Source organism: Macrotis lagotis, chromosome X (genome assembly GCF_037893015.1).
Source record: "Macrotis lagotis isolate mMagLag1 chromosome X, bilby.v1.9.chrom.fasta, whole genome shotgun sequence".
Taxonomy (NCBI): domain Eukaryota; kingdom Metazoa; phylum Chordata; class Mammalia; order Peramelemorphia; family Peramelidae; genus Macrotis; species Macrotis lagotis.
The window spans coordinates 206,960,242-206,975,011 of NC_133666.1; the positions used below are offsets into that span (position 1 = coordinate 206,960,242).

General features: G+C 34.9%; 1 non-coding gene and 1 pseudogene across 1 annotated transcript; one reads left to right on the forward strand and one right to left on the reverse strand.

Moving 5' to 3' along the window:
- Positions 1-2,043: 2,043 nt before the first annotated feature.
- Positions 2,044-14,770, reverse strand: part of LOC141498948 (U1 small nuclear ribonucleoprotein A pseudogene) — a 128,626-nt pseudogene continuing 115,899 nt past the window's right edge.
- LOC141503578 (U6 spliceosomal RNA) lies at positions 6,162-6,268 on the forward strand. Its single transcript, XR_012472924.1, has one exon. It is a non-coding gene; the product is annotated as a U6 spliceosomal RNA (small nuclear RNA).

Below are 14,770 nucleotides of genomic sequence, written 5' to 3' on the forward strand. Positions count from 1 at the left end.
CCATTTATCCTTAAGTGTTTTTAAGGTGTTATTTTCTTCAATATTTTTGTGTGTGTGTGTGCTTCCGCGCTACCAAGTTATTGACATTTTCTCAAAATTTTCTTGTATCATGTTCATTTATTTTTCCAATTTTCTCTTTGCCTCTCCTATTTGAGTTCAAAAATCTTCTGTGAGATAGCTGTGTGGCCTTGGGGAAGCCACTTAACCCTCTTTGCCTTGCAAAAAAAAAAAACTTCTGTGAGAGCTTTCAGGAATTCTTTTTGGGTCTAAGAACAACTCACATTTTTCTTTGAGGCTTTGGATATAGTAGCTATGACTTTGTTGTCTTCTTCTGAGTTTGTGTTTTGATCTTATCTTTCACCATAGTAACTTTCTAAGATCAGTATCTTTATTGTTTGTTCATTTCTCCAGGTTATATTTTTTACTTTTAACTTTATAGATAAATTGAGTTCCACTCTTGAAATGAAAGGAATACTATCCCAAGCATCAAGTTTTTTGTATAGCTGTTTTCCAAATTAATTCTGGGGATATGTAAACTTTCAGTTCTTCCAAGGTGGTTTGATCTGAGAGAAGTGGTCATTACTTTTCTGCCATGTGTTCTGCTCCATGAGTGAATACAAGCACTCTGGAACTGTGAATGGGGTTTCTGTTCCCTTGTAGACACAAACTTTGGTGTGCTAGTGTTCCTCCTTGCCTTGTGACTGCAACCCAGGACTGTACCTAGATGGGAGTATGGGCAAAGCAACAGTTATGACCCCAATGATATACAGAGATCTCTGTAATCTCCTTCTGACCAGTTGTTTGACACCCTTAATTTCTGTGGCCTGAGTACTCTGGAAGCCAACATTGCTCTCATTGATTCAGTTGCCTTCAGGGTATGCTAATGGTTTGCTGGGATGTAATTTGCTTTTCACTACCCTAGTGTGATAGACATTTCCTGTTGACCTGCCAAATTATTTTGGGGTGGAAAATTTTTTCACCCTATAATTTTTTTTCCTCTTTGTTGTTCCAGAATTTGTTTTGTGTAGAGGTGTCTTTTAAAGTTGTTTGGAAAAGAATTGGGAGAGATCAGGTGAAGTGTCATTTCTCCATTATTTTCTATTCATATTGTTATAAGGAAAGTTCTTTGTTAAGGCTTTCACATTGATAAATAAATCAAAACTTAGGACAATGAATTAAAAAAAAGTATCAAAATATGTTAAGGTAGCAACATATTGATGGACTGCTTACTGGAGATCAGCAAGGGATTTGAGGAGTTATCTTTTATAGATGACTTTTGTACTGAGATAAAACAATTTGGAAAGGTCCATGTCAATAAAAGAAAATGGACCATTTTATCTAATTTCCTTCTCACTTGCTTCATGAGATTTTTAACAAGTAAAAGTATTTATTAATAGTGGTACAAATGCTACAGTTTGGGTAATGCCTCCACCAACAAAACCTCCCTAATCAGAGCCTCCCTCAACACTGATTGACAAATAGGTCTTGGGACAATGATATATGAAGTATATAAAAAGTATATAAAGTATATAACTTGCAATAATATGATTGAGACGGAAGAGTTGATATCTTGGAGTCAATAAAACATATTAGGAGGCTGTTGAAATAGTCCAGGTATGAGGTGATAAATGCCAGAAGATTGACTGGCAACTGTGTAGGTATAGGCATAAAATATTATAGAACTTGAGATGATAAGACTTTTCAACTTATTGACTATAATAGGAAAGATGAGGAAAACAGCATATATAACTTTAATATTAATGTCAAAACTTAGAATTCAGTGGTACTTTTTTTTTTTGGCAAGAAAACCAAGTCTCCCAGCCTTTTATTGTCACCCCCAGTTCCAGGTGCCGTGTCTGTAGAGCAGATGCTGGGTGCAATGCTGAGACACATGCACTCAGGGCAGGCACACTCACATTCAGGGTCAGAGGGAGCAGGGACTTACCTTCAGGTATGACAGTCCCAAGCAGAGGAGCAGGGTGAGGGACACTCTGGAAGGAGAGAGGGAGTCTGGGGGAGGAGAGAGGAAGATCTGAGCCAGAGCTATTTCTTGGCAAAAGAGATCTTCATGGTATTGTTCTGGGTGATCTTGAAGCCCTGCAGGGCTTTGCGAGCAGCCCCAGACTGCAGTTCATTGTCAAACTCCACAAAAGCAAGGTCATGGCATCCAATGCATCTCTTTGAAGCCAGGAAACTAATGAAAGAGTATCGACAGCATGAGCTCATTGATCTCCTCTTGCGGGTTGGTGAGGAACAGGGTATTGTTGGGCGGGTTTTCAGACAGAGGCTGGGAAGGCAGCATATGACCAGGCACCATCTGCTGTGGGGGCATGGCTCCAGGTGAGCTCTATCCAGGAGCCAAACCAGGTTGGGGAATCATCCCTGGGTTGGGGGTGCATATGTGGTGGCTGCCCTGGAAGATGGTGCATGATGCAGGGGCCTGGCTCAAAGGTGGCATTCCCAGGACAGACTGGGCAGCAGCCACAATGGGGGCTGTTGCCTCTCCAGGAGCAGCCTTCTTGACCAACTATGCTTCTTGGCCCTTGGGTTTTCTCTTCTCCCTCTTCTGGTCATGCTGCACTTAGATGCCCTTCATCTTGGCAATCATCGTGCCCTGACTTGGTGGACTGGATTCTCATGGGTTTGTCATAGAAAAGAAAACCCAGCATGGATCTCAGAGCATTGGTGACGCTGCTGATCTTGAAGATGACAAAAGCTTGGTCCCTCATCTTCAGGTTCCTCAATACAAGGATGTCCAGAATTTGAATATACTGGGAAAAGATGGCATAGAGAGATTTCTTCAATTCATCTTTATCTTCTCGTTGAGGTTATTGATATAAATGGTATGGTTGGGGCATGACTCAGGCACTGCCTTGGTGGAAAACTCTGGAGTTTGACCTGGTTTGCACTGGAGTCTGACAGGTGGTCACATCGGGCTGCTCTAGATCCAAATCTAGGGCTCTGGCCACCGCAGCACTCCGGCCGCCCATGCCAGGCAGCTGATCCAACCCACAAGAAGGAGGGAGATAGTGGCATGTGTCCCTGGGTACAGCCCCTAGGTCTCTAGTCAGTGGATTTTCAAGGGGAATAAGGAAGTTTCATGGAAGAATCACCAATTTTGGGGGAAGGGTTGGAGGTTGGGTTTATAGGGCAATGGGGGCTAGTGCTCTATCCACTGCACCACCTAGCTGTACCAAGAATCATCAATTTTAAGAAGGAATTTAATCAATTCTATTTTGTGTGTTGGGTTTGAAAATCTTATTGTTATACAGATAGAAAAATAAGCAAGATGTTGAAAATGTAGGGCTAGAAATTAGGAGAAAAGGTATGCCTAGATATGTAGATTTGGGAATTATTTGGACAGATAATAGAATGATATAAAATAGGGTCACCAAGTGAGCCAAGGTAAAAAATAGTTTTCAAGATGATTTATATGGCATTCTATGATTGCATGTGTAGCACTATTTCTAGTCTTGACTTTTTGTGATTATGGTTATTGGGGTGGGAATGGAACCCAGTCTCACTCATGAACCCTACTTGTCCCCCAAACTGCTGTGTTAACCCAGTATGAACTTTCAGTGCTTCCTTGTACCTCACAGAAACCAGGTAGTTACAATGATACAAGTTATATAGAAATGAAACAGTTACTAAATGACAAAACTTAAGCAAGAACAATCATAACCTTTATTTGATCATAACATTAATTCAATAGAAGGCAAGAAGAGGAAAAATCAAAATGTAATATTCTACATATAAACCTATGTCATTCTTTTCCACTAATGTACATAGTGTAGAGAGTGGGCCTAGCTTATGGAGAAGGAAGGTTCATGAGAATAGAAACCCATTTTCCCCAGGGCAGCTCAATACTATGAATAGCAGACCTGAATTTTTAGGAAATAGTTTGCAGGGCGGCTAGGTTGTGCAGTGGATAGAGCACCAGCCCTGGAGTCAGGAGTACCTGAGTTCAAATCTGACCTCAGACACTTAATAATTGCCTAGCCATGTGACCTTGGGCAAGTCATTTAACCCCATTGCCTTGCAACCCCTGCCCCCAAATAAAGAAAATAGTTTGTACATCTCACATCTTGGACAAAATTGCTTCACTGCTTTTTGCTCTCCTTTTTATACTCATAAATCTTCTATTAGGTAAAGGCACTTTTCTGCTACTTTCAGGCTACTATCTTCATATAAAATTCTTAGTTATAAAGTCAACCTTCACAAGGTGATGTGCAAAGTATTATTCTCTTAGGGTGACACAAGATTAAATGAAAGAATTGCCAATCTCCTCAGATCTGTTCTAAGTTTTTCCCTCTCAAGGAGGAGATAATAAAAGGAACATGGTTCAATGATTCTCATTTCTCACTTGGTTGCAAATACTTAGGGAATTCTCTGACTTTTCCAAGAAGCTCATTATTGGGAAAACCTTATCATCTTCCAAGTTGAAATTGGTCTTAGTATTCACATTTTATCACTATCTAAGATTTAAGACTTGGGCCTTTTCACTATTGATGGATATTGTTCAGTAGTTTAAATTGTACCTAGATATTATTGCCCCAAGAAAAACAATATTTAAGGGAGCAGATAATCATAATTCTAACCTAGTCCCCTTTTTCTCTGAGGAAAGAGCAAAGAGACTAGTGTCCTGTTTTTCCTGATAGAAATTAAAGTCTCCTTTGGAGAAGAGTGAGAGGAGATGCCTCTGAGACACACATAATACCCCAGATTACAAACTGGGGGCATTATTCACAGAAATATAATTTTTAATTGCTTTAATTTTGTAAGAATTTTGGGGACTTTTGCTAACTTTTTTTCCCTTTTAAGAATTTTGGTCAGCTTTTTTTTTCTTTGCCCATAGTTCTTGAGAATTTTGCCTCAAGAGCATTCCATTTTTTTTTGTTTGTTTTAATGTAGCTACCTTAGTAGATTTATTTCTAGTTTTATTGATCTGGAATGAACTATTTTCTGTAAAATCTTGTTTTATAGCTCATATATCAGCATTTTTTTGGTGAGAAACATTGGAAGGAGGGTTTTTTCCTTATTTACTTTGTTCTTATGAATGCTAAGAGGATCTCCTTTGCTTCAATTTCGCACCTAACTTTAGTTCTTCAATGGGTTGCTAAGAAACTTCTTTAATTTAGAAAAATACATTTTAAGATAGTTTTTTATTGTCACAATTTCTGTTTCAGGCAACTAGGTGACACAGTGGATTGAGCATTGGGACTGGAGTCAGGAAGACTTGAGTGCAAATCCAACCTCAGATACTTATTAGCTATGTGACACAGGGCAAATCACCCTATTTACCCCAGCTTCTTCATCTGTTAAATAAGCTAGAGAAGAAAATGGCAAATCATTCTAGTATATTTGCCAAGAAAACTCCAAAAGGGGGCTTGAAGAATCAGATACCACTGGAAAATGACTAAACAATAAAAATTCTGTCACAGAAGGGGACTTTGGCTTTTTGTTTGCATTTTGTTTTATTTTCAAAAGAAGGAGATTTTCTTTAGAGACACAGATAATTTTATTTGTTCCGATATAAATTAGATTTAGTGTATAATTTTTATTTGTTCTTATTGCTTTGTGGAGATGTAACACGTTTAGTTAAACTCATCAGACTCCATTTTATTGTTATGAAATTGCTAAGTTTATTGATATACTCTTTCTTAAATACTTGAACGCTACTTTTGTATAATTAATTGCCATAGTAATTGGAACTGTTTCATCATTTGAATTCATATCTATTATATCAGCATAGTAAATTAATCTAAGGGACTAATATTGCTGAAGTGTTATTCATTTATTGATTTCATTAATATTTTTGTATTAATGTAAGTAAAACAGGAGCAATATTTAGAAATGATGAAGTTAAAATTATTGAGGGGTACTTTCTTACTTTTCATTTGAAAAGCATAGGAATCTTTTATTGTCAAGAGTAGATCTAGACCTTAAGAAAAAAGGATATGGGTGGAGAAGTGAAAAGATTGAAAGATTGTAGAATTAAGGCTATTGATAAAACAGATGAGGCAACCCAGAAAATTATTTTCATTCTGCTTGAGAATTTTGACTAAAGAGATATCCCTAAGAAACTGAGAATAAAGGATTCCTGAAAATTTCAGTCTTGCATAGTTTTTGAGGTTGAAAAATTGCTTAAAGAAGTAGGAACCGTGCTCACTTCGGCAGCACATATACTAAAATTGGAATGATACAGAGAAGATTAGTATGGCCCCTGCACAAGGATGACATGCAAATTCGTGAAGCATTCCATATTGTTAGGGGCAGCTAGGTGGCATAGTGGATAAAGCATTGGCCCTGGAGTCAGGAGTACCTAGGTTCAAATCTGGTCTCAGATACTTAATAATTACCTAGCTGCATGTCCTTGGGCAAGTCACTTAACCCCATTTGCCTTGCAAAAAAAAAAACTAAAACAAAAAAAAGAAGTAGGAACTTCTCTAAAAAGGAACAATCTTAGAGAGAGATGGAATGTTACAATTAAATCCAGAAGTTTTAGTTCATTTATGAGGAAAATTGTGACTATATCTCCCTAATAAAGACAGATATACTACGGCATTTTTTTCTGGACATGAATATATTAAGAGGTTTGAGTTGGACAGGCAAGAGTGAGTCTGGGACACTGAAAAGCCTCTAAACCAGTGATTATACTGACAAATAGATCAGACTTACAGTCTAAGGACAACTGCATTAGCAATGGATAACCTCATAGAGACAAGGCCAGATGTTGCTTGGCAAGAATGTGTACAAACTTTAGCTGAGATGTTTGAGGTAGGCAAATCAGAAGATTTCTATAATATTTTTTTTCTAATATTGTGCTAAGTAAAGGAGAAAAGTCAACTGAGTTCCTCTGTAGGAGCTCAGTAAAGTGTGAGTGAAGAGACTGATACAGATAAATGCTATGGATCCTGAGGATGCAGAAAAATGACACTGCAGAAATTGAATCAGGGCTTGGTACATGACCCTCATCAGATCTATGCAGTCACAGAAACTATTGACAATGTTTGAGTTGACAGATATTCCTGAACTTCAAGGATTAATATAATTCATAGGACTTAACCCCAGCAAGCTCCAAATCTTCTCAGGTGTAAGTCAGAGAAACAAAGCAGGGCAAAAAAATCACTACTGTTGATTGCCAGGCACAAAATCCAAAGCAATTAGTTTTGAGATGGAGCAGTGCACAATATTATTATCCTTGGATAGTTGGAGGACCAAGGTGAGGAGGGCACAGAAGCTAAAAATAGGAACACTTCCTTCAGTTAATCATCGGAGTACCAGATCCATCACACTGATATTATCAATTGCTTATGGGTCTATTTCACCTACACTCATAGGATCTTCTGAAGAGGTGATGATAAAAACTGAGAATGTGGATTATCATTCTGTTGTGGATAGTGGATCTTAATTTACCATCATTTGCTAAACTTTTAAAGACCTATATTTGAATTAAATAATTTTAAAGTCTATCATAGGACTTGGATTTGTTGGTTTTATAAAGATTTTTCATACCTGGGATACATACATCCAGGTGAGCTTGAGATTTCCCATGGAAGATACTTATGATAGTGGACATTGTAGATTTTAGATGTCTGGACATTCTAATTCTCACTGTAATGCTAGCATTGATTGGAACTAATCCTGGTCTTTTTAAAATTCTGGCAAGATACTAAAGGCACCAAACTGAGATCCCATACCTGCACTCTTTGAACATTCATGCAGATTGCCCAGAAGCTTACAAGAGGATAGAGAAAAGAGGTTTCATTGACTATCACAGGAGTCCCAGTTCTCTGATCTTGATCCTGAAGTATCTGAGTTTGGAGACATCCCAATGCCCAGACCATCCAGATCAAAAGATTCCAGAACTTTGAGAGAAAAATCTGTGAGAAGGTTGGGACCAGAGGTCTATTGCTCTCTTAAAAAAATTTGGTCTAGGGGCAGTAATATCTAGCTTACTTAAACTCCTGATAACTATTCGTTAATGAGGAAAAGACCTGAAAGCTTGTATCTAAGAATTGACTCCCTTCCCACTAACCAATTGCACAATGAACACATATAATCAATGCAATGAAATCTATTTATTTGGGTAGTTAGTAAAATAGAAATAAGAATAATATATATGTTTATATTTACATACTATTTATTTTTATTTATCTATTTCATTTTTTAATTTTTATATTTATATTTGTTTATATTTTATTTTTTATACTTTACAATTTATAATATTTATATTTATATATTATTGTATTGAAAATGCTAGCTATATAGCAATAAGAGAACAAAAAGAAATTAGCAAGAGAAATGTGAGAGAGAGAGAGAGAGAGAAATCCAAATATCCAGATAATTCAGATATCCCAGGGAAATTCCCCAGATCTCTAGAAAAGCAAATTGTGGATAGAGATATGATGGAGTCTGCAAGATCCTCTAAAGTCTGTTTCTTCACCGAGTGTTCTATTTTTAACATTGGGGAGAGATAACATTCTACGTCTTAGCTTTCAAAGTTGGAAGCCAGAAAAGCTAAAAGAGATTGGATCTCTTTTCTTTCCCACTCTTGATAACTCTATCCTTCCCCTCACACGAGTATTGATCCCCACCAATGAGGAAAAAATTTCATACCAATATTGGAGTGGCTTGCCATTTCCTTCTCTATTTCATTTTACATATATGGAATTGAGCCAAACAGAGTTAAGTGACTTGCTCAACCAGATTTGAACACAGGAAAATAAGTCCCAACCCCTAGTTTCCCATCTGTATTACTAGGGGATTTCTCTGAGCTCTCCACCAGGCCCCTTAGTTGGGCACTTTTCTTCTCCCCCTTTCAGTTTTCTTCTTTTGTATGTCTTATCTCATTAGATTTTAATTCCTTGAAGATAGGAACTGCCTTTTTTTCCCCATATTTATATTCCCAGCATTTAGCACAGTTTCTGGCACAACAAAGACATTTAAGAAATTTTTATTGAAAGGGCAGTGGAAAGATAGATTTTAAAGTAATTGAAAACTAAATAATCTAATTCTAAAGAATAAGTGAGTGAAATAGCAAATCACAGAACAATTGATAATTTTATTAAAGAGAATGACAACAAGAGACAACATACTAAAATTTTTGTGATGCAATCAAAACATGGGGAAATTTGGGGCAGCTAGGTGGCGCAGTGGATTGAACACTGGCCCTTGAGTCAGGAGTACCTGAGTTCAAATCCGACCTCTGACACTTAATAATTACCTAGCTGTGTGGCCTTGGGCAAGCCACTTAACTTTATCACCTTGCAAAAAAAAAAAATAACCAAACAAAACCAACCCCCCCCAAAAGGGGAAATTATATCTAAATGTTTATATCAATCAAATAGAGAAAGAACAGGTCAAAGAATTAGGCATGCAACTTAAAAAAACCTATAAAATGAACAGATTAAAAGTTTCCAATTGAACATCAAACTAGAAATTCTTAAAATAAAAAAAAAGATTAATACATTAGAAATAAGAAAAACAGTTGAGCTAATAAGTGAAATTAGAAACTGGTTTTATGAAAATGAATACAAAATAAGCATTGATCATTGATCATAAATTATTGATTAATTTAATTTTAAAAGGAAATAAAGTCAAATCATCAATATCAAAAGTGAAAGGAGTGAATTCATTATTAATGAAGAGGAAATTAAAAAGATTATTAGAAGCTATTTTGCCCAGTTCTATGCCAACAAATTTGCCAATCTAAAGTGAAATATTTAACAAAAATGTAAGTTAAGATAGACGGAAAAACTTAAATAAATTGCTCTTAGAAAAATAAATTGAGCAAGAAATCAATGAATTTCCTAAAACTTGGCAGAAACAGATGGATTTGCAAGTTAATTCTACCAAACATTTAAGGAATGATTGATCCCAGCACTATATAGATTGTTGGAAAAAACAGGAGAAGGGGTCCTTTTATAATACAAATATAATGCTGATAACTAAAGCAGGACAAGTGGAAAAAAAGAAAGAAAACTAAAATCCAATTTCCCTGAAGAATATTGATGCAAAAATTTTAAACAAAATTCTAACAAGGAGATTATAGTAATATATCACAAAGTTTTCATTTAAAAATTGTAAGCATGATTTACCATATCAATAACAAAACTCGAAGAAATCATTTGATTATCTCAATAGTTAGAAAACATTTGACAAAATGCAACCTTCATTCCTATTAAAAACACTAAAGAACATAGGAATGAATGAACATTACCTTAAAATGATAAATATTAACCTAAAACCATCATCAAGAAGTATTTATAAAAGTAATAAGGTAGAAACCTTCCTAATATGATCAGGGGTAAAGCAAAGAAGCCCATTATCACCACTATTATCATTATTATATCAAAAATGTTAGCTATAGCAATAAGAGAAGAAAAGAAATTGAAGGAACTAGAACAGATATTGAGGAAATAAAACTATCCCTCTTTGCAATTGATATGATGTTAAATTAGAGAAACTAGGGAATCAACTTAAAAATTAGCTAATTGAAATAATTAACTTTAGCAAAATTCCAGGATAAAAAAACCCATTATAATAAATTATTAACATTTCTCTATATTATTAACAAAATCCATTAGTAAGAGATAGAGGGAGAAGTTTCATTTAAAAGACCTGGGGACTATATAAAATACTTGGGAATCTCCCAGCCAAGACAAACTCATAACTACATAAACACAATTAGAAAATACTTTTCACACCAATAAAGGCAGATCTAAAAAACTAGAAAAATCAATTGTTCATGGCTAAGCCAAATCAAAAAATAAGCATGACAATTCAATGCCACATCAAAATACCGAAATTTATTTTATAAAGTTAGAAAAATAATAACTAAACGCATCTGGAAGAATAAAAAGTCAAGACCAAGAGAATCAATGAAAAAAAGAATGTGAAGGAAGATCTATCCTTACCAGATCTCAAGCTATTTTGTGAGGTAGAAATTATCAAAACAATCAGTACATGCTAAAAAATAGAATGGTGGAACAGTGGAATAAATTGGTTAAACAAGACCCAGTACTAAATGTACATAATTTAGTTTATGGTAAACCCAAACATCCAAGTTTTGGGGACAGAAACTTATTTGACAAAATTTGCAGGGAAAATTGGAAAACAATATAGCAGAAACTAGGTATAGATCAATGTCTCTCTCTGTATCCTAAGATAAGATCAAAAGGAATACATAGTTTATACATCAATGGTGATATCATAAATAAATCAGGAGAGTACAGAATAATTTACCTGTCAGAATTAAAGAGAAAGGAAGAAGTTGCAACCACACAAGATATAGACATTTTAAAAATATAAAATGTATCATTTTGAATATATAAAATTATTCTTTTCGATTTGACAAATGGTCAAAAGCTATGACCAAGCAATTTTCTGAAGAAATTTAAACTATCTGTAATCATGTAAAAATGTTAATGATTAAAGAAATACTAATTAAAACAACTTTGAGCTACTACCTCACACCTATCAGATTGGCTAATGTGACAAAAAAAGGAAAATGTGGAGGGAATATGGGAAAACTGAGACACTAATGCACTTTTGGAGTTGTAAACTGATCCTTCCATTCTGGTGAGCAATTTGGAACTATGCCCAAAAGAACAATCAAACTATGCACACTCTTTGATTCAGCTATACCACTTCTAGGTCTGTATCCCAAAGAGAAAGGAGAGAGGGAGGAAGAAAAGCAGGATAGGGAGGAACCTATATGTTCAAAAACATTTTAGCAGCTCTTTTAGTGGTGGCAAAGAATTGGATATTGTGGGGATGTGCATCAATTGGGGAATGAAGGAACAAGTTATGGTATATGATTTTGATATAATATTTTGTTGCTATAAGAAATGACAAGTAGGTGGTTTCCAGAATAATCTGTTAAGACTCACATGAGCAAAAAGAATTGAGTAGAACCAGTAGAACCTTGTATGTAACAGCACTATTATATGAAGGAGAATGGTGAATAATTTAGCTATTCTCAACAGTACAATGATATATATAATATATATATATATATACGTATATATATATATTTAAGTCAATCCCAGAGCACTCCAGAAAAAGGATTGATAATATGTGAACACAAGCTGAAGTACACCATTTTCATTTCCCTCCTTCCGCCTTTCTTTTCTTTTCTTCATTTGTTCCTTCCCTATATCCCCTCCCCCTTCTCTCTCTCTCTCTCTCTCTCTCTCTCTCTCTCTCTCTCTCTCTCTCTCTCTCTCTCTCTCTCATCTTCTTGTACAAAATGATTACTATGAAAATGTTTTACATGATTGCACATGTATAAGCTATAATAGATTACTCTCTCAAATGTAGGGAGAGAGAGGGGTTGAGATAGTTTGACACTTAAAACTTTAAAAAAAGATAAAAACTTTTTACATCTAATTGGAGAAAATAAATTATTTAAATTTTTTAAAGAAATTTTTATTGACTATTATCAGTTCTTAGGAAAAGCAACTTGTTTTCTTTTGTTTTCACAGTAAGGAAGATGCAATGTGTATATTTCCTCATCTGTCTCTCCCTCTCAAATCAGTAAGAGCATAGATGGGTATGTTTTGTTCTTGTTGTTCAGTTATTTCAATTGTGTTTGTCTCTCTGTAACCCCATTTTGGAATTTTCTTAGCAAAGATACTACGATGAGTTGTCATTTCCTTCCTTGATTCATTTTATAGTTGAAGAATTGAGACAAACTTTGTCAAATGACTTGCCCAAGGTCACACAGCTAATAAGTGTCTGACGTTAGATTTGTACTTATGAAAATGAGAATTCCTGATTCCAAACCCAGTGCTCTAATCACTTAGCCATCTAACTCCACCCTGGAGGGCATCAGACAGTTTTTCCACACAGCAAAGCAAGTTAATGAGCTACTATGAGTTGCAGAGCCTATCAGGCCACAGGAAACTAAGTCTAACATTAGTTATTTGATTTATAATTGATCAGTTATAACCTAAAAAAACTGACAACAGTCATATTTAAATGATATGATGAAGTACAGCACACCATGACCACCATAATCTTGGTCATTGTTTTGTTTTTGAACAAGTTCTGTTAGAACATTCATTTGAGTTGCAGGTCTTCAAATCATATATATGTCTTCTTACTAGTTTATCTAAGAAGCTGTTTCCTCTTCTTAATAGTATTTTATTTTTTCCAATTACATGCAAAAATAATTTTTAACATTCATTTTTGTAAGGTTGTGAGTTGAAAATATTTCTTCTTCTTTCTCCTACATTCTCCTCCCACAATCTGATACAGGTTATATATGTACAATCAAGTTAAACATATTTCTACATTTGACATGTTATAAAAGAAAAATCAGAACAAAAGGGGGAAACAATGAGAAAGAAAAAAAAACAAAAGTGACAATGATATGTTTTGATCTGCATTCAGACTTTGTAGTTTTTTCTTTGGATGTGAACAGCATTTTCCATCACTGATCTCTTGGAATTTTCTTGGAACATTATATGGCTGAGAAGAGTGGAATCATTCATAGCTTATCATTATAAATTGTTGCTGTTATCATGAGCAATGTTCTGTTTTTGTTCATTTCACTCAGCATCAATTCATGTAAATCTTCCCAGATTTTTCTGAAATCTGCCTGCTTATTATTTCTTCTAGAACAATAGCATTTCATTACATTCATATCTCACAGTTCAGTCATTTCCTAATAGATGGACATCCCCTCAATTTCCAATTCTTTGCTTCCACTGTTATAGATATTTTTGGACATTCTTATATATTTGAGTTCTTTAAGACGATGTGGAATTAAAATGAAGGTGGAAGAATGAATTAGATTTAAGATTATTAGTGAAATTAATAGTGAATATATTACAAAGAGAGAATGGGAAACAAAAGCTGCAGACTGCTTTTCCACACAGCAAAGCAGGTTAATGAGCTACTATGAATTGTAGGGCTTATCAGACATAAGTTGGCTCTTTCATCTGACTTAGTCCATTAACTTGGTGTATTCTATTTTTTGCAATCAGCTTTTCTTTGTGACCTCCTTTGACTTCTGTCCCCAACTTCTCCCATTCTCAGCTTTCTGTACTTTTTCTTTCTTAATTGTTTCTTTTCTTGCCTAAAGATTCTTTTACTGCTGGCCTACACCTTCTGATGACTTAAATCAAGGCTTTATCATAAGTAGTGATTTATCTTTAATTTAAGATGTGAAATTTAAAAGCTACTCCTCTTGCTGGATCAAAAAGTATGCAAAATGGGCATGGTGCCCCCAAAAAAGTTTGGATCAGTTCACAATTCTACAAACAATGTGTTTCAATTTTTCAATATCTTCTCTAACATTTCCATTTTTATTTTTGTGTCATACTAGGCAATTTTATAGGTGTGAGGTGGTACCTCAGAGTTGTTTTAATTTGAATTTCTATAATTAATAGCATTTTTCTTATGATTCTTATGATTTCATCATCTGAAATGCCTGTTCATAACCTTCAACTATTTATCAATTGGATAATGAATTGTATTCTTATATATTTGATTTATTTCTCTACAAACCAGATAAAGGAGTTGTGTTTTTCTTAATCAGAAACACTACCTGTAAAAATTGCTCCCAGTTTTCTCTTTTTCCTTCTAATCTTGGCTGGATTGGTTTTGTTTGTGCAAAACCTTTTTAATTTAATGTAATAAAAACCATTTGCTTTGAATTTCATAACATTCTCTATCTCTTGTTTGGTCCTAAATTATTCCCTTCTCCATAGTTCTGACAGGTAAACTATTCCTTACTCTTTTGATTTACTTATGTTGCCAC